This window comes from Lutra lutra, chromosome 9 (assembly GCF_902655055.1).
Source record: "Lutra lutra chromosome 9, mLutLut1.2, whole genome shotgun sequence".
NCBI lineage: Eukaryota > Metazoa > Chordata > Mammalia > Carnivora > Mustelidae > Lutra > Lutra lutra.
Window position 1 is genome coordinate 61,293,907 of NC_062286.1, and position 21,198 is coordinate 61,315,104.

General features: G+C 41.1%; 2 long non-coding RNA genes across 3 annotated transcripts in view; one reads left to right on the forward strand and one right to left on the reverse strand.

The window, feature by feature from the left end:
• Nucleotides 1-11,401, forward strand: part of LOC125109497 (uncharacterized) — a 47,452-nt gene extending 36,051 nt beyond the window's left edge. For both annotated transcript variants that reach the window (XR_007130250.1, XR_007130251.1), the window contains 3 exons: nt 2,392-2,463; nt 9,709-10,674; nt 10,721-11,401. This is a non-coding gene — a long non-coding RNA (uncharacterized LOC125109497). The remainder of the gene's footprint in view (nt 1-2,391; nt 2,464-9,708; nt 10,675-10,720) is intronic.
• Nucleotides 1-20,439, reverse strand: part of LOC125109499 (uncharacterized) — a 34,703-nt gene extending 14,264 nt beyond the window's left edge. Inside the window, exons 1-2 of the long non-coding RNA XR_007130253.1 lie at nt 20,395-20,439; nt 5,054-5,140 (exon numbers count right to left, since the gene is read on the reverse strand). This is a non-coding gene — a long non-coding RNA (uncharacterized LOC125109499). The remainder of the gene's footprint in view (nt 1-5,053; nt 5,141-20,394) is intronic.
• Between the last annotated feature and the right edge of the window lie 759 nt (nt 20,440-21,198).

The window sequence follows — 21,198 nt, forward strand, 5'->3', positions numbered from 1 at the left end:
CCAGCTTTGCTTACAATTGATCAGGAGCATTTCAAGTTGTTTTCAAATGAAGTTATAAGTCTGCAGATAATTAAGAAAGAAACCATATTTGGAAACAGCAGGAAGAGGTGATGTATAGAGGCCCACTTTGACATTTTGAAGTGCATTTAAACACATAGCTCAGGGCTATAAATGTCCCTACACTGAGATTCCAGAAGTATTAAAAATAAAATTGCCTTATTAATTTTTTAGAGAATTGTAAATGACAACCTTTCATCTCTGGGGAAATCTTTCCCTAGAGCTCAAAGCCTCCTGGTGTCTAGGATGAACAAGTTGGCCTCCATCCTTGTCATGTATCCATTCTCTGTCCCAGAGGGTCAAAGAAAACCATGTCATTTTAAAATGTAAGCATTATTTGTTGAAGGTTCTAGCCAGTTAAACTGGAAGCAGGAAAATCCACTTCATGTGGCATGAGAATAGAAAGCGTTTCACTGCAGTCCAGCATAATGAGGGAAGACTAGTCAAGGTTATTATTAAGGTTTAGTCTCCTCATCTAGTTGATAAGGACAATTAATACTCCTCCTGTCAAGAAAAAAAAAGCTTTATGAAGTCTTGACCATTGATACTTTTACCAGCTTGCCCTTTTGTGTTTTGAGTGAGAGGCTCTATTTCATGAACAACTGAATTTCCTTGAAAGCTCCAGAGAATCCAACAGTTGCAGAAAAGTCCAGGAGTGAGATAACCCAGAGACTTGAACCTACAGCAAAATGGAGTTTCTTCAAATTAGGCATTAGAAGCAGCAGATAAAAGCAACTGGCAACTGGAGATATCCTTGTTATCCTCTGGGCTATAGTCATGCTGGCAGAAGCTTTAACTAACTAAATTTAATTGTGAGTTCTCCAAAGGGAGTGACTGTGTTGCACTAGGGTCATTTTTCATAACATACTACTTTGCAAATAAATAAGTTCCTGGACTTTGTAATATACTTGACTTCTGAACCTCAATATAAGTATTAAAATGTCAGCATGTCTATTACATATCCCAACTATAAAAAATATGAGTTTAACTGTTCCCCGGAAATAGAAACTCCAATAATAGTTATGACTTATTAGAGTCTTCATTTTGAAAGACTTAAAGCCTCCAGGAGGTATTTATCCAAAATTAGCATCCAGTAACAACACCTTGGGATATCCCTGTTTTGGCAGCATCTGTAGCCAGATCTGGTTACAGTTAATAAACTAATGCTGGAGCTGCTGACCTTAGGAAGACAACTTCTGTCTAACAGTAGGTCCATATTCTGGTCAATAAGAAATTTACTTGCTCAATTAAATTGGCTTGAGGCCTGTTCTGTTTGCTCCGATATTTGGCCAGCATTGTAGCCTCTTCACAAAGACTTACTAAAGTTTTCATCTCTTCTTCACATAATTTGCTCTGTAATTGATCTGATACATTTCCTGAAAGAAATATTGTTTTGTGGCTGAATACATACCATTCACTAATTTATTAATTATCCAATATGTATTGAATACCTCCTATGTGTCAAGTACTTGGCAGGTCATGGAGATACAAAAAGTAATGATGAGGAATCTCTACTAATAACTCAACTCAGTAGCCCAGTAATTGTTTGAGGGATCCAGGTCTTTCTATCTATATTTTATCCAGGCAGCCTAATCTACAAAGCCCAGTTCAGGTCTTATTTCCTCATTCATTCATTTAGGAAAACTTTGTTAGTTTCCCCAAACTGTGAGGCACTGGAATGAAAAAGATGAGGAGAATAAGTCTCCAAATCACTGGGAGCTTCCAGCTTTATAGAGAGGTAAGCGATGTAGACAGGACCAGATTATTGAAGATGTTTCAAGTCAGGCTAATCAAGGAATATAGGTTTTATCTTTTAGCAGTGAGGAGCTTTGTGACATTATAAAGGAAAACAGAAGCACGGTTAAATTTACATTTTAGAAAAATCAGTTTGACAATGCCAAGGAAGAGTGGCGAGAAGGAAGGAACTCAGAGGGAGGAGAAATCAAATTCCAAAGCAGTTGAAGAAATAGAAATAACAAGATTTTAATAACATATTGAATGTGAATACTGAGGGAGAGGATGAAGTCTAGAAAGACTTCTAAGAGATTTCTGTTCTGAGTGGCATTAGCAGCAGGGAGAAAGAGAATAAAGTTAGTAGAAAAATGAGTTCAATTTTCCATTTATTTTGGGCGCTTGGGTGGCTCAATTGGTTAAGCGTCTGATTCTTGATTTTGGCTCAGGTCATGATCTCAGGGTCAGGAGGCCTGCTTTGGACTCTGCGCTGAACAGGGAGTCTCTCCCTTTCTCACTGCCCCTCCCACTGCTCATGCTCTTTCTCTCTCTTTCTCAAATAAATCTTTACAAAAATTTTATTTGGAATGTGTTTTGTTGCAGATGCCTTTGGAACATCCATGTGTCAACATAAAGTTTGCTGTTGTAAATGTTTGTCTGAAACTCATGAAAGAGGTAAGGATTCAGACTCGTCAACTTGTAGATTGTAACTGAAACATAATTACAAATGATATTGCCAGTTCTGTAGCCATCCATATTACTCCCTAGTCTCAAATGTCTTGTACTCATCCAGCATTCATTTTTTAATTTATTTATTATTTATTAATTCATTCTTTCCCTTGGTTGACTAATGTGGAAGAATCTCCAGTATCATACTCCTGGTGACATTAAAGATTCTAGGTGTACACAGATAAATAAGCTTTAATTCCCTACCCTAAAGGTAACCTGGCTGTTGATTATAAACTAATTCTCTAATTCTGTTGTGTGTCTTATTCTCTAAGAAGAAGATAAACTCTCAAAGTAAGACACTCCCTTAAGCTCCTTAAAAAAATCCCGGTAAAGACCTAGTACAAATTCTGCTCTTTGTAGATGCTTAATGTGAACCTTGAGTGATAGATTCCTTATTTAAAAACATGGATCACTTTAAGAGGTGTCTGGGTGGCTTATTCAGTTAAGCGTCTGAGCAGGGAGCCTGCTTCTCCCCCTCCCTCTGCCTGCCACTCCCCCTGCTTGTATGTGCCCTCTCTTTTTCTCTTTCTGAGTGTCAAATAAATAAATAAAACCTTAAAAAAAAAAAAGACTATTTAGAGGCCAAAGGCAGAGACCTGTGACTTTTTAAAAATAGGAAGATAGCATGTATACATAAAAGTTCATGAAAGTAAGCTTGAGGGCGCCTGGATGGCTCAGTTGGTTGAGCAACTGCCTTCAGCTCAGGTCATGATCCTGGAGTCTTGGGATCATCAAGTCCTGCTTCAGGCTCCCAGCTCCACAGGGGGTTTGCTTCTCTCTCTGACCTTCTCCCCTCTCATATTCTCTCTCTCTCTCTCTCTCTCTCTCTCTCTCAAATAAATAAATAAAATCTTAAGAAAAAATAAAAGTAAGCTTGATAAAATTTTATAAAATGAACATACATACATAAAACCTAGGCTAAGAAACAGATAATTACCAAAACCCCAGAAGCCCTCTTCTGCCTTCTTCTAGTTACTGCTACATGCCATGGCCACTTTGTTGCTAGGAAGCTCTCTGTCGATGCCTGAGCATGGTGTAGATACTAGTGACTGGATATTTCTGTCCAGCATGGGTCCCCTCTGTGAGCTGGCCAAGATTTTCTCAGAGCTTCTTCCTACTCTGTCTGAGGCTCTTCCTACTCAGTCCTCTTTTCTCTCCTCTCTCCTTTCCCAGGTGGCATACCTACATCATGGTCTAAAGATTTACCGTGTCTACTCTTTTAATAGATGTTACCAGCAATAAATCTCTTGCAATTCTAACTCTGCCTTGATCTCTGCTGCCCAGAGAACCCATCAACACAGATGGTACCTGAGCTGAAGGCAGACACTTAACTGATTGAGCCACCCAGGCGCCCCCATTCAAACCCTTTTAAATGCAGGTGGTCAAGGGATGGAGAGACTACACAGAAGGATAATGGAATTGGCTGGGTGTTAAATAGTTGCATTGACAGCCTACAGAAGAAAAAATGGAAATCGAGGGCAGTTAACAGACAGTCATGGCTAAATATGAGAGCCAGCAGGCCTCTTTGATAGCTTATGAAGTAGAAAAACTAGTACCACCCAGGACCAAATTCAGGATTTGACAGTTAAGAGCCCCCCAAACAGTGGAATGCTCTGCCATACCAGGTCTGTTATACCCTGGTTGAGAAAACCTAGGACCCTGAAATGGGTTGGGAACGTCTGGGTGGATACCCTCAAAGATAGTGGCTCTGCAGTCTTCCTTGGACCTCGGACAGATGTGGCCAACCCCTCCCTGTGCAGGAAGACACGGTAGAGGCCTCTCTTTAAGGCAACAGATGCTCCCCTTCCCCCCAGGACCTGTGCCCACCTCCTCTTCTGGCTGCCAGGTTGATAATTACCCTTAAATCCCCACATAAACTGACTGGGACACAGTGGACCTGTTGAGGGCACTAGTGTTCCTCCCTCAGCTCATACCTGTGGCCATAGGGGCCATCCAGTATAATCAGCTGAAGGAGAAGGAAAAAGTCCAACCTTGGTTTACAGATGGGTCAGCTCAATTGTGGATCCAAACTTTGTCTTTGGAACTGGCACAATGGGGACATGAGTGGAATGGCCATGGTGGAAGAGACAGAAGCTACATATGGGGCTAAAAGCATGGACTCCCACTTATCAAAGCTGGCCTCATTATTACTGCCTCTGAATATCTACCCTGCCAGCAAGAGAGACCAATATTCAGGCCATTTATGGCTCTATTCCTTGAGGAGACCCACTAAGTAGACTAATTGGGGCCCTTGGGCCCCAGAAGACACAGAGATTCATTCTCACAAAGATAGACACTCAAATATGGATTTGCTTTTCCTGTCCTCAAGAGCTTCAGCCATTACCACTTTCCAGGGTTTTGCACAGTGATCCACAGGCATGGAATCCCACATGACAGCATCTGACAAGAGGACCTTGTTCTGAACACAGGAGGTATGAATATGGGGCCATGACCTTGGGATTCACTGCAGCATCCAGAAGCTGCTGGCCTGGTAGAGTGATGGGATGACCTGCTGAAAGCATAACTAAAATGTTACCTTGGAGACAAGACTCTTAATGATTGGGCAGTCCTCCAGGATGCAGCATATGCCCTGAATCCGAGGCTTCTATATGGCACTGTGTTCCTGGGAAGAAGAAAATAGGTGCCTAGGAACCAAGAAGTGGAAGCAGGAAGGACTCCACTTACCATTTCTCCAGTGACCCATTGGAAGATTTTATGTTGCCCATCCCTGCAACTCTGGGCTCTACAGGGTTGGAGAGCCTGATACGGGGATGCACTCTTGCCATTAGACAAAATGAACTGCAAGCTGTGGCTGCTACCTGGACATCTTGGATTCCTGTGTCTAGGGCCCAGCAGGCAAGAAGAGTCACCATCTTAGCAGAGGTCATTGTCCCTGATCAGCAGGTGGAGGCAGGGCTCCTATTACTCGTGGGGACAGGTAAAGATATGTGTAGAATTCAGGTGGCCCACATGGGTGCCTCTTGGCACTTTTTGTTGAATTGCAAACTTGGATGAACAAGTGCAGCCATCCCAGCCAAAGAAGGATGTGGTTAACCAAAGCTCAGACCACTCCAAGTGGAGCACCTGCTCCCTGGATCTGTGGAGAGAAGTAAATCTGTGTGGCACAGGGGTGGGCTATGGCAACCACGGATGGGTGTGCTGTTCAAATGCCCCTTCAAGAAAGAACTTAGTGACCAGTTGCGAGAGGAGCAATTAACTGACAGCTTCAGGTTGCAGCACCTTTGGGATCTGCTGTGGTTTTTGAGCTGAGACCAGGCTGTTTTTCAGCCAGCCCCAGCCAATGACTGAGCATGTACCTAGCTCTCTTTCTTACATTTGGGGACTTCTGTACTCCAACCCCAACTATGGGGTTCCAAAAGGAGCAACCATGGTCTTCTATGTCCTGGCTCCCACCACCAAAGTCGATTGGTCTAAGGATGAATGCCTAACTGCAAATAGGCAGCCACTCATAGTTCTTCCCTTGGATTTTTTTTTCCCTTTCTTTAACCTTTCTTTTATATATATATATATATATATATATATATATATATATATATATATATATTTGACAGACAGAGATCACAAGCAGGCAGAGAGGCAGGCAGAGAGAGAGGGGGAGGCAGGCTCCCCGCTCAGCAGAGAGCCCAAAGCCTGGCTCCATCCCAGGACCCCGGGATCATGACCTGAGCCGAAGACAGAGGTTTTAACCCACTGAGCCACCCAGGCGCCCCTTTTTTCCCCTTTCTTTTCTTTTTAACTGTGACTGAGAAAAGAGTCTCTCTAGTAGGGAAGGTCTAAGAGGTAGACTCCACAATTACTGGTTTCTGGCCACATGAAGAAACCCGTCTACAGTGAGTGAGAATGAAGTCAACACACAGAGAAGTACAAAGACAAGAGACAGAGAGTGCATGCAGCATTCAGTTGCTTGAGGTCCACCTGTATCCAGCTCTTCTGGATTTGATTGTTCTAAACTTAGACTATCTAAAGATAACTTTAGACTATCTAAAGATCGTCTAATATGCTTCCAATGAATAATCTAATCAGAATCAGACGTCCATGATATGTGATTGCTTAGGTTCTGGTATTTAGGAGTATCCTACACCTATTTTATGTTAAAAGTTGACATTGAGGGCACCTGGGTGGCTCAGTCAGTTGAGCATCTGCCTTCCGCTTGGGTCGTGATCCCAGTGTCCTAGGAGCGAGTATCATATCAGGCTCCCTGCTCAGCGGGAAGCCTGCTTCTCCCTCTGCCTGCCTCTCTCCCCTGCTTGTGCTTGCTCTCAATCTCTCTCTCTCTCTGACAAATAAATAAATAAAATCTTTAAAGTCAGACAGTCTTAAAAAGAAGAATTAAAAAAAAAAATAGTTGACATTGATAGAATTGAGGGTTCATTATGTTCCAGAGAGTGGTCTAAGCACTTTACATATCTGAATTCATGTAATCTTCTCAGCAACAATATGAGTCTAATCAAATGTCCTCTCTTGTTTTCCCCAATTTACATATAAGGAAATTGAGGCTACTTTATTTTAAAATCAGAAATAAATAAGGGATTCTACCACACATCCTTTTAAGAGGGGCTCCAGAGAGCCAACTTTAGAGATGTACAATCTTTAGCATTTTAGTCCCTTATGCAGCTTTGACAGCTCTGATTTATGGCTTGAACAAGACGGGTTTGCAGCTGCAGATCCCTTCAACTCCTTAGAAAGGCATGTTTTTAAGAATAGGAAGAGTAGCATTTAGAGTAGTCCCCCCTTAGCTGCAGTTTTGCTTTCCATGGTTTCAGTTACCCATGCAAGCACACGATCCTCCTGATCCTCCTCCTGACAATTTCGTCGTGTCAGTAGCAGCCTAATGCTGTGTCACAAGCCTAGGTCATTCACCTCACTTTATCTTATCACATAGGCATCTTATCATCTCAGTTATCACAAAAAAGGTGCATACAGCACAATAAGGTATTGTGAGAGTAAGACACATATGCACACTTATATAACTTATTATAGTAATGTTACAATTATTTTATTGCAGTAAGATTGTTAATCTCTTACTTTGCCAAATTTATAAATTAAGCTTGATCATAGGTATGTATACATAGGGAGACACACAGTATATAAGGTTCTATACTATCTGTGGTTTCAAGCATCCACCGGGGATCTCAAAACATATCCCTCCCAGATAAGGGATCAACTATATACATAAGCAGAACTTATCATTTCCTATATGTACAGACTTTGTAACCATAAAAACAGGGTTCAAGTTTTGACAACTGTGAGTACTAATATGGTCAGAACATGTAAATGGAGACAGTGGAAGTCCACGAAGGATGTCACTGGTACCTATCAACAGAAATTTCCATAAGGCCAAATACCTTCCTCACCAAGATTTGAAATACGATGACAGTGAGTCACTCCTTCATGTGAAATATCCACATGATCTCTCCCATCTTTTAAAATTGAACACTCTTGGGGAGCCTGAGTGGCTCAGTTGGCTAAGGAACTGCCTTCATCTCAGGTCATGATCCTGGAGTCAAAGGATCGAGTCCCACGTTGGGCTCCCGGCTCAGCGGGGAGTCTGCTTCTTCCTCTGACCTCTCCCCTCATGCTTGTGCTCTTTCTCTCTCAATGTCTCTCAAATAAATAAATAAAATCTTTTTTAAAATTTCAAAATTGAACACTCTTGAGGGGTATAATTGGATAGTTAATACCTTCCGTATATCAAGGGCAAGAAGAATAGGAAGGATGGAGGGGAAGAAAGAATGAAGAGGCCTAGAGTAGTAAGAGGCGGGGAAGGGCTTCTAACCCCACCACTTAATGGGAGCTTCTGTTAGTGCCAGGACCCTGCCTCTAGAACAAGGCTGTCCAACAGAAATACAACACCTGCCACGCATTTAATAAACATGTTTCTAGTAGCCACATTAAAATTTGTTTTCTAAAAACCGGTGAAATTAATTTAAAAATATAATTACTTAAACAACATACGAAAAATATTGTCATTTCAACATGTAGCCAATTAAAAATTAATAAGCTAATTACATGTATAGTAAATAACAATTCAGATACTCACTGTATTTAGATTTCACAAAACTTTAAATGGAAAGAGTAGTTTCATAGACTAAGTTGTTCAAAACGTATTTAAAATTTCCCAATAACTGAATCAAGTATCAGTTTTTAAATTTAAAATTAAATAAAATTTAAAATTTAGTTTTTCAATCACAGTAGCCACATTTCAACTGCTCATTAGCCATGTGTGGCTAGTGACAAACGTTAGCACAGATAGAGAACATTCCATCAGTGCAAAGTGTTAAGGGACTATGCAGGTCTAGATGGACTGGTTGACTTCCAGCTGGTTAATTTACTTCTCTGAGCCTTAGTTTTCTCATTAACAAATTGGTGACAGTATTTTAAAGGATTGTTGTGAGTAGTAAGAGAGGGAATGTACACAAGACATTGAGCACAATGCCTGCCACACAGAAAAGAATGAATGATAGTTATTTGAAAACTAAGTCTCTGTATATGCTTTCTATATGCTTCCACCACTCTCTGCCACCTGTGCCTGGTTATTCCTTGGTATTCTTAAGCGGGGCAGGAATTGATGAGGATGGCAGTGAGAAGTAGGGAAGGGTCCAGCATCTGGGTACTTGCATGCACCCCAGCTCAGCCCTGTGGTTAATTTATGAACACTGTTTGCGGCTACTATTATCTTTGGTTCTTCCCTTCCCCTTATCTATTCAGATGGCTTTTGCTCTGGAACTCCAAGTCCTACATGCCCTTCCCCCTTCTACTCTGAACTAGAACAAATGATTAACCACACAAAGCAGTCATCAACAGTCTTTCCAAGGACATCAATGACCTCATTAAGTTCATGCTAAGGGGCACTTTCTCCTCAACCTCTGCAGTGTCTGACACTGTTACTTCTTCCTCCTCATCCTGGTTTTCCTCTAACATCCTACAGACTATTCCAACTCCTCCTTCTCCTCCTCCTGCTTTTGCAAAGGCAAATGTCTCAACTGCTCCCTAGGCCTGAACCTTCCCTGGGCACAATCTCATTTACTCCTAAACTCAGTTCTCCTAAACTGATAGCTCCCAAACCTATCCCAGCTTCCACTTCAGCTTCAAGCCCAACCTACTGCTCCTTTCTGGCCCCTCCTCCCGCATGACCCACCTCTGAATTCGTGCTTATTCCCCTCAAACCAGGTTCCCAGGTTGCTGTCAGTGAGGGAAGAGAACACACACTGACTCCAAGCTCCTGTGGCCACATCTTATACTAGGTCCTTCATTTTATCTTCACAACTACTCTGTGAGGAAGGAACTGCGATCTACATTTTATATCTAGGAGGAAAAAAGGACTCAGAAGAAGAAGAAACCAAAATCTAGGTCTATCTGAATCGGGACTCCATTTTCTTTCTAATCCATAAGACCACCTCCCATAATTCAATCAGTGAATTGATGCTTTCTGCCAGGACGGGTAATATACCATCTACCCCCTAACGGTTTGCACTTCAGTGAGAGAGACAGAGAAGATACAGGTAAATTCAATGATATGATAGTGCTATGATAAGGTCCAATGGGAATGCACAGGGGGGGAACCTAACTTGGGCTTTGGGGTCAGAAAAGTCTCTACCAAAGAGAAAATATCTCTGCTGAACCAAGAAAGACTAATAAGAATCACGAAGAGAACTGGGTTAGGAAGCATGATCTCAGGCAGAGGTTGTAGTGAGAACAAATGCCTGAAACGGGGAGAGTTGGAAGGCTGCACACAGTTCAGGGTGGCTGGAGCCAAACCAGAGGTAGCGTGTGAGACAGAGGTAAGCAAGGCCAGCTGGAATGTAGGTTGAGGGTACAGGAAACCATTAGATCCTTTTAACAGAGGAGATTTGCATATGAGATTTGCATATGAAAAAGAATCTCTCTGGCTAGCTAGAAGGTAGAGAATGGACTCTAGAGGGAACTAAAGAAGAGAAAGCAGGGAAACCCATTAGCAGGTGAAGGCCACAGTCCAGGTAAGAGATGATTACAGTACAAATTAAGGTAATGGCCCCCTAGATAAGGAGGGGTAGAAGGAAATCCAGGTTGGAGACTGGATGGGACTTGGCGGTTGATTAGATGTTAAGAGATGTGGAAAATAGCTAAAGAATCAAGAATAATATTCATGTTATGAATGTTATCATAATCATATTATGAATATATCAATATTCATGTTATGAAGTGGGCAACTGTGTGGATGGTAGAGTCATTAGAGAGATAGACAAGAAAGGGCAAGTATGAAGGAATATTGATGCATTTCACTTGAGACATGTGGAAGCGAGGTGCCAGTGGGACACCCAGAGCAGGCTGTCTGATAGACAGTGGTCTACAGGTTTGTGGCTGAGGAGAAGGAACTGTTGGGATAGAAGCAGAGGTTTGAGTTTCATCAATGGTAACTTAAGCAGTAGGGGTATATGAATACTCCAAAAGATATAAAAGGAGGGGAAAAGTGGGTTGAAGAAGGAACTGAGACACACAAACATTTAGGAGTTAAGTAGAAGAAAGACCTTCAAAGAGACTGAGAAGAAGCCAGAGAAACAGGAGGAAAAACCGAAAAAGTATAGTCTTGTATAAGGAAAGGGAAGATAGGAGTAGAGGTAAAGATGCTGACAGTATAACTAGTTTCAACAGTAGGGAAGTTATGGGTGTATTTTCTGAGAGCAATCTAAGCCAGTCTGCAGTGGGGTGAGGGGAGACTGGATGGTAAGCAAATGCAGATGGTGAGACTAGAAAACTTCTTCAAGTTTGAGCTTCATGTTGGGTGTAGAGATTACTTAAATGAATAAAACTTTAAAAAAAGAAAAGAAAAGAAAACTCCTTCAAAATATCTGTTTGAATGGGATTGTGAGGGAAACAAACCATAAGAGACTCTTAATCTCCCAAAACAAACTGAGCATTGCTGAGGGGTGGGGAAATAGGGATAGGGTGGTTGGGTTATGGATATTGGGGAGGGTATGGGCTATGTTGAGTGCTGTGAAATGTGTAAGCCTGATGATTCACAGACCTGTACCCCTGGGGCAAATAATACATTATGTGTTAATAAAAATAATTTTTTAAAAATCTATTTGCAATAAGTTCACTGTAAAGATTAAACGAGATGATGAAAGTAAAGCAATGAGCACAGCACGTGACACAACAATAATTCAGTAAATATTAGCTACCACCACTATTATTATATATTAGGGAATGTATCTTGGGGTGTGTGGGTGGCTCTGTGGGTTGAGTGTTCAACTCTTGATCTCTACTCGGGTCTTGAGCTCCTTGTAGTGAATTTGAGCCCTACCTTGAGCTCCACATTGGGCATAGAGCTTAGTTTTAAAAAAAAAAAAAAAAAAAAAAGGAATATATCTTCAGGAAGAGGAGAGACAGTGGTAAACCATGAGATATAAGGTTAGGGAGGATTTTTTTAAGGCCTCTCTCTACCATATTGAAAAAAAAGGGTAAAGAAATTATTTATTTATTTATTAGATTTATTTATTAGATCTTATTTATTTATTTTATTTATTTATTTTATTTATTTGAGAGAGGCAGAGCGTGAGCAGAGAGAGAGGCATAAGGAGAAGCAGTCTCCCCACTGAGCAGGGAACCTGATGTAGGACTCTATCATAGGACCCTGGGGTCATGACCCACTGAAGACAGACACTCAACTGACTGAGTTACTCAGGCGCCCCCCCCCAAAAAAAAAGTTTTTAAACTGTCATCAAAGAAATATATGCCGATGGTTAAATAAATAAATAAATAAATAAATAAATAAATAAATAAAAGCAACAGTCCCCTGAGCAACTCTTTGCTAGCCCAGAAGCAAACACTTTGAACTGCTTCTGTGTTGTGGTAACCTCCTTATCACTAATAACCTCCTAATGACTGTTTCTTGGTTTATCAGCCTTAGACATTATCTACTAACTTTCTGCTATGCTAAATGAGAATTTAGTTCACTTATACTTCTCTCTTCTTTGTTATCCAAAGTGGTTGTGTCACCATCCACTGGCCACAAAACCTACATAAGCTCTATTTTTCATTTCATTAATCACAGCATTTCTTTCTCTTTTTTTTTTTTTTAAGATTCTATTTATTTATTTGACAGAGAGAGAGATCACAAGTAGGCAGAGAGGCAGGCAGAAAGAGGAGGGTAAGCAGGCTCCCCACAGAGCAGAGAGCCCAATGCCAGCTCGATCCCAGGACCCTGAGACCATGACCTGAGCCAAAGGCAGAGGTTAACCCACCGAGCCACCCAGGTGCCCCTAATCACAGCATTTCTTGACTCCCTACATTTAAGGTGAGGATGTTAGTAGCTTACTCTTCCCACAACCTCTCAAGGGGAAAGGTTAGTTTTTGTTTGTTTTGTTTTTTAAATGTGAGAGATTCTTGAATAAGGTTAAATGGAAAGGAATCAATGGAAGTGAACAATTGAAGATTAGATTGCAAACAGTTGTTGCCCTGGTCCCTGGAGAGACAAGAGGATGACTTCAGAGTCCAATATGGGATATCTCCTCCATAATGGCATAAGTCTAGGAAATTTCCAGAACATGAGGAACTCCTTTGCACCCTAGATCCAATCAGCTATAAAATTCCATAGATTCCAACTCTTCCGTTACCATCTTTCTATTCATTTCTCTTCTGCCCATGTCATTGGCCTTTTAATATTTCTGACTTGGACAGCAGACTTCTAACTTATTTCTCTCTTTCTCTTCACTTGCCCCACTCACACAATGGGTCCCAGCCCAGCAGGGGTTATTGAAAAGGTGCAAGCTGGGAGTAATGAGGTAAAGGCCAGGGCAAATGGAGCATGTTCCCCAGGTACAAGCATCGTTTCTCAGGACTGCCCATTCCAACAGAGCTTCAGGGCCTTACCAGAAGAGGTAAAGGCTGGTTAGGCCCCCCAAAATGCGCCTGTTGCAAATTCAAGTAACCATAGCATGGGCTCTGGTTGAGAAATTCTCTTCATATATCCTTCAGAATATCACAGAAGAAGAAATACAAACGCCAACCAACATTTAAATGTCCAATATCACTAGTGTAGAGTGACAGCCATGAGAAAAGGTGTGTATTATTTTTTGAAGGGCTTCTTTTGTGCCCATGATTAAATTAAATTAGTAACTGGACAGCTCAGCTGGGAGGTGGGAACTGGATATGCCTGGCATAGGGCACTAACTGCGGAGAGCATGTGAGGCATGTACCTCTGTGTCACGGAAGCTCTGACACTGAGCGAGATTATTTTTAGAGGTGACCTTCTAGGTTCCAAGGAAAAGTAAACAGACAGATGCACATGATTTCCTCTGAGAGACTCTCAGTAAACAAATTGGCATGTGTGCACTCACTATTATCCCATGTTCTGAATTCAGGGCTCTTAAAGAACAAGCTCAGGGGAAAAGCTTTGTTGAAAGCTGTAACCAACCAGAATAAAGAAAGGGGAAACTGAGTGAAAGTTCAGTTTCTAGCTACTGGGTCAGAAAACCACAGATGAAACACCTTATCTAGTCCAAATTCTTGGAAAACATGTTTTATTTTATTTTTTAAAGATTTTATTTATTCATTTGAGAGAGAGAGAGAGCTAAAGAGAGCACAAGCAGGGAGAGAGGCAGAGGGATAGAGAGAAGCAGACTCCCCACTGAGCTGGAAGCAGACATGGGGCTCGATCCCAGCACCTGGAGATCATGACCTGAGCTAAAGGCAGACGCTTAACCAACTGAGCCACCCAGGTGCTCCAGTACTATATCTTGCCATCTTTACATGTTGGTATATATAGGTCTTTCTCATTCTACTGATGGTTGTATAGATCATTTCCAGTGTTTTACTGTTACAAACAGCATGCATAAGGAAGCATCTTTGCACAGATACATTTGAGCACTTGCATGAAACTTTCTGTTGGACAGGTTGTGGGAGAAATTTCTGGATCAAAATGTTTACATATTTTAAAATTTTGATGTAATTATTGTGCTCCATCTGTCTCATGAAACATGAAAATAAGCTCATTTCTCATGAAGACTTAGCACTTAACACAATACTTGGCACAAGTTTATTAACTGCTGGTTAGATTAAAGCATCAAATATTAGTTACTGTTATGGCTGTGAAAAAGTAATGCCTTTGACTCTAATGAAGCACATTGCCCTGCCTGCCTACTCTTAATTGTCCTAGGCAATGGAGGTGTTTAAGTGATGATAAAATGCTAGATTCATTGTAGCAGTTGTCATCATAATAAATATAATAAACAAGTGCATTCCAGAATACTTAGCACTTCTGATTGTCTCCTTGGTGATAAGCTATTGTTGTCACCTGAAATCATAGAATTTTATCATAAACAGGAGTCTAAATATCAAATAGTCTTTTTAAAAATATATATATGAAGAAGCGAAGTTGAAAAGTTTTCAAACTAATAGATTCTACTTAAAACACCCCTTATTCCCCACCATACTTTCTTGACTTAAATATACAGATTCAGCATAATTTTATTTCATTTGATTATGTCATATAAACAAGGCAGATTATTGACTGAGATATGTTTCTTCAGGTCTTCTTAGTTCTGTCACTTTACCTGCCTAGATCTTTCTGTCTTGCCCTTCTAATTTCCTACTTCGAGTCAGCCAAGGATTGGAAATAAGATAGGCTTAATAGAACATATGTCGGGGCGCCTGGGTGGCTCAGTGGGTTAAAGCCTCTGCCTTCGGCTCGGGTCATGATCCCAGGGTCCTGGGATCAAGGCCCGTGTCGTATCCGGCTCTCTGCTCAGCGGGGAGCCTGCTTCCTCCTCTCTCTCTGCCTGCCTCTCTGCCTACTTGTGATCTCTGTCAAATAAATAAAATCTTTAAAAAAAAAATAGAACATATGTCAATTGGTGGTATCTGAGTGTAAGTCTAAGCTTTCCTTGTGAGTGAAACATGGGAGTCTTGGTACAACATTTTGTCAGCTATTTTAGCTATTCGGGACAGCTTGTGTGTGTGCATGTACATTCACATGCACTTCCTAAATTTTAGCAGCTTAGAAACATGTTGCCGTGTTCTGGAGAGATGAGATGATACTGTATATAAATATTTATATGGCATATAATACCTGGACTACCTGGAACTTAGAATCCTTCAGATTTAAAAATTTGCCCAATTCTAAGGAGACAAATGGCCAAAGGGTTTGTCTTCAAATGCTCTTAGCATTTGATGCAGGTCTATTTAAAGGACAGTGAAATAATCTTTTTTTTCATCCTTTTGCTGATACCATCCTTTTGATGATGCCAACTTTGGGTTCATCATCAGTAATTTCAGGAATAGTATCTGTGGCAGGCAGAATAATGGCTGGTCCTCATACCTGGCAACCAGGTCCTAATTCCTGAAATCTGTGGACAGGTTACCTTAGCAAAGAGATTTTGCAGTTATGATTTAAATTAACGATCTTGAGGTAGGGAGATTATCCTGGATCATCCAGGTGAGCCCAGAGAAATTACAGGGGTCCTTAAAGAGAGAGTCAGAGTCAAAAGAAAATATGTAAACAAAAGCAGCGGTCGGAGTGATACTATTGCTGGAGGAAAAGACCATGAGCCAAGGAAGGCAGGTGGCCTTTAGAAGTTGGACAAGGCAGGGAAATTGATTCTCCCTGAGAGCTTCCAGAAAGGAATGCAGCGCACTGCCAACACCTTGATCTTAGTTTAGTAAGAACTTTTTCGATTTCTGACCTCCAGAACTGTAAGATAATAAATTTGTGGGGTTTTTTAAGTCCCTGAGTTTATGGCAATTTGTTGTAACAGCAACAGGAAATTAACACGGTGTCTTACCATAAGGTGGTTACAAGTTTGAGTTTTGATTGAAAGACACTCTTCTTCTGCATTTTAATAAAATACTTAGGGAATGTGAAAATTTTTAAAGAAAAAGTTGAAAAAAATAACCACATAATAATAGTTAACATCTACTGACCACTTACTATATACCCAACATTGTGATTCACAAAATTTCATTTAAGGTTTACGACAATCCTATGATGTCATAATGGCACTAATCTGTTTATTTGACAGATAACAAAGTAAATATAAAAGAGGTGAAGAATTTAATTAACTTCAAAAACAAAGAGATTATCTGAACTCTCCAGTGGGAAGGTGTACAATTCCATCCTCTCAAATCAAGCAGGAAAAAGTTGAAAGTAGTTACCATAAAAATCAGGCAAAGGTAAAACTTGCAGGGGATAGATGATGCCCTAAGTTATAAAAATAAATCCATCTGAAATGCTTTGAGTTCCTACCACAGGGCAGGCAGTTCCCAGCTATTACAAGCTATTACAAGTTCCCAGTGATTACAAGCTGGGACTGGCAGACCCGGTAGAACCTTCAGAAGGTGTACTCCTTCCTCTCCCACCTAACCTTGCCCTGTCTGGAATCTTTGACCAAAACCCCCAAACCATAACCCCACTCTCACATTTTTGACTGAACCCTGAACATTTCAGATTAATAGTGCCAAGATAAATCTACTGTCTTCTTCCTTGGATAATGTCACTGGATAATGATTGTGGCCCCACTACTACACACATGCTGATGAAATTAGCATCATTTTAATGCCGCCTTCTATTTACAAGATGTAGTAACAAACTGATAACTCACTGTGTTGCCTGTGTACATATTTTCTGTATTTAAGATACTTGGAATATTTTAGAGAGTCTCACAGATTGGGGAAAAACTGTGACAATAGACTGATTTTTAATTGAAATATATATTTTTTAAAGATTTTATTTATTTAAGAGAGAGAGAACATGCATGCAGGCACACACAAGCAGGGCAGGGGGCGGTGGGCAGAGGGAGAGGGAGAAGCAGACTCCCCATGGAGCAGGGAGTCCACTACATGTCAGGCTTGATCCCAGGACCCCGGGATCATGACCTGAGCCTGAAGGCAGACACCTAACAGACTGAGCCACCCAGGCATCCTTTTTGAAATATTTAGGATTTGACCAATTAGGGGTGTAGTGAATATTTCATTGATTAAGTGAATTTGACTTAATGTATAGGTTTGATTTGTATGCTGCACAGATGCCTAAGAGAATTTGATCTAGAAGATTTACACTAACACTTTAACATTTGTTGAGCACTTAGTACCCTCCCGACACTGTTTTAAGTGCTTTGCATGCACTAACTCAGGTAAGGCTCACAGCAACTCTGGGAGTTGTGTACTATTGCTACCCCCACTTTCAGGTGATAAAGCAGAGGCACAAACAGTTACATGACTTAACCAAGGTCACACAGCCAGTTAGTAGCAGAGCAGTCTGGCTGGCAGCCGGCTCTTCTAACCGGTGTCCTTTCAGTGCTCATGGAGTATTGATAGGAATACTCTGTCAGTGCTCTGGACTAGGCAGAAAATGGGCCATGATGATTTAGAGTGTAAATCTGCCTTGTTAGGGGCATGAAATACGCGAGACAATCAGATACAGCAATGTGTGCTTTTGACATATTTTAAGGGAATTTAATAAACTAAGTTTATAAACTGCAAATGTGTAAGACAGTTTGATTTGTTGGATTTGGATGCTTTTGTTACTTTAATATGTAATGCTTAAGAAAATTCTATTGTATTTATAAGAGTGTTTATATGGCCAGTTTACTATGTCAAATTAGTTCACTGAGTATGAAGCAAAGAACAAGTGAAAGTGTTTCATTTTTAACATAAAACTGATAGATTTATAAATGAATTTGAGATTTGTGTTTACATACTTAATACCAGCTAGGCTTAAAATTTATAACACTAATAAATTTAAATATCAGTTAAAAAACAAGAAGCTTTTTGGGTTCTTTCCCATGCACAAGAAGTCCCTTCTGACATTTAAATCTTCAGTGACAGTTCATAAAGTTATAGAACTATTTTACAGAGGGGAAACTGAAATAAAGAGGAGTAACTTCCCAAGTGGGAAGTGGTGGATCCTGCATTCTGGCCCAGCCAACACCAGACCACCAAAGCCAGCACATTCAGAGATTTTCCTGTATTGTCCCAATGTTTAGAGAGTCTATTTTTATAGAAAATAAATTCCAAATATATAACCTGGAGAAATATATACCCATGTAACAATGCTGGTTTTGCCTGGACTATAATTCTAAAGGGCTCTTATTTTAATTTCTGTATTACTTAAGATTTGAGTAAAAGGAGTTCTCTTCCCTCTCACCCCATTTTTCAACTAATCTTTTTGCTGCCAATTTAAAATTAATAGAATTCTGTGCCTCTTTATATTTTAATTTCTTCTGTGTTGTCAGTCAGCATTTTGTGATCATTTATTAATGTCTACCTCCTCAGCTTTTTTTTTTTAAGATTTCTGCTTATGTTTCTTTGTTTCAAATACCCCCTCAATGGACATCATTCCTGAGTCAAATCTTTCCTTATACACTCATCCCCATAAATTTGTAGAATTAGTCACTCCTTCTATTAGACTACTTTTGTACTTAGTATATGTTTTTATTAAACATGTAACATTGAATTAGTTGTTTTTTTATTAATAGGCCCATCTTCCCTATTAGTGTCTGTGATATATATTTCTTTTCCCTGGATCTAGCACAGAATTTGGTTGGTTAAACCAAACTTTATTTATTCATTTATTTATTTTTTGGTGCAAAAAAGGTGGTTTTATTAAAGCGTGAAGACAAGATCCATGGGCAGAAAGAGCTGCTAAACCAAACATATTTTGCAGTTACAGAAGCTGAAGAATGCTTCAGATAAGTAAGCTGAGGTATTTTTTGTTTTGGTTTGGTTTATATTTTTTTCTTATTCTTTAGGAAGATTCTTTTACTTTATTAGTCTCTGAATGGTTCATATTATATTTTCAAAGGAGTTATTTTAGAGTCTGTTCAGAGCCAGTGATCAAAGACAATGTGGTTGTGGTTTATGAGGTATGGGAAGAGATGCTGTGTTAGTGGGTTTCCACTGGCTACTGAGTGGAACATCCTTAAAGAATTGATCAAACCACTCACTGTCCTTTTAGCAGTTGTCAGCACCATAACAGGTATGGAGAAAGGGGAAACCAACAGAAAGCTGCTGCCAACCTGGGTGTGGCTTAGTCCAGAATTTGTGCATTGTTTTGAGTGCTTGTCTTTAGGAATATCAAAGGTCGGGGTGCTTTAATTTTGCTCTTATAGTTTTTCAGTTAAAGTATGCTTTGCAAAGACAATTATATACCACCACCCCCCACCCTTTAAAGGCTCATTAGTCTCCTTTGGTCCTTTCACTCTGGTCCAGCATTGGGGTAGATGACACAATCAAGACTTAAGTTAAACGCGGAGGAATTCAGTTAAGAAGCTGTTCCAAAGCCAGAAAAATTGAATTCTCTGAAAACATCGATCATTTGCAAGGAGAGTGGAGCCATGTCACATTTTAACAACTTGGGAGGGAGGGAGAATCTTGTTTTTGCTTTCCTTGAGGTGCCCCTGTCCAGCTGCTTTCAAGCTAACCTAGCCACCACATCTGGTATGTATTTTTAAGTGTCCAGTTATCTACTTAAAAGAAGAAAAGTTAACCCCTTAACTAGAACAATATTTTTAGGTAATTGGGGGCCAGGAATACTTCAGTTACTTATCATGACCCCAGTACATTTCATTTTATCCCATACTGTTTAGAGGTGGAAATCTTGGGAGTAGAATGGTGTTTTGTATCCCCTCGCTTGCCGCAGTTAGGAGGCCGGTTTGGGAGCGGAGACGGTGACACCAGGGCTGGCCCCCGCCACTTTCTCCAATCCCAAGTCTGCAGACCCCTCGGGAAAGTGAGAATGAAAACAGAAGCTATTCCGATTGCCTCGTATCTGGCTGAGACCTGCATTGGTCACTTAGGCTCTGTGACAGGATGGGAAGCTCCGCGAGTGCCTTCTCCTCTGGGTAAAGGGGTGTGTGTGTGTGTGTGTGTGTGTCCGCTTACCGCGCGATGGGAAGCTCCGCGAGTGCCTTCTCCTCTGGGTAAAGGGGTGTGGGTGTGGGTGTGTGTGTGTGTGTGTGTGTCCGCTTACCGCGCGGACTGGTGTAGCTTGACCAACCATTTTGGGGAAGTATGATGACCCCCACCATCCCCGCCTCGCTGATTCCCCACCCAGTGAGTATCCACTACAACGAGGTTCCTCCCGCTCTCTGCTTCCGCCCTTGAGGCCACGCCTCCTTGGGGCCCAAGCCAGCGGGAGGCGGGGGGGCGGAGCTTCGATGGGGCACTTCCTTTTCTTCCTCCTCCCCTGTTCCATCTCCACCTCGGTGCTGCGGGGGGTTGCAGGATCCGAAGTCCTGGCAGAGACTGGGACCGGACAACCCAGGGTATTTCCTCATTAGGGCCGCGTCTGGGCCTGATCATCCGGAGGCGGAGGGTTGAGTCGCTTTCTCCCGGGCGCATCTCTACATTGAGAATCTGGGGGGCGGGGGGGGGGATCCTGAAGAACCGTTTGGGCACTTCTTCCTCCTGATGCGCCAACCCCACCAAAGTGGAAGTGACAAGAGGGAAATAGATTGTTGAAAGGAGAGTGCCCCTGGATTTGCGAAGTGCCTAGCCTAAGAAAAATCAGGGAGTAAGGACATAACAGTACTAAAGTTTTTTTGAAGTGAGTTCAGTTAAAAAATACAAATGGCTGGAATCACCATCAAAGTATTGCTAATTTCAAACTGCCTTTTAATTAATTACAGCTAACAGGATGCCTGTTAATTACAGTTCACACCAGTCCTAATACTTGCAGACCAAGTT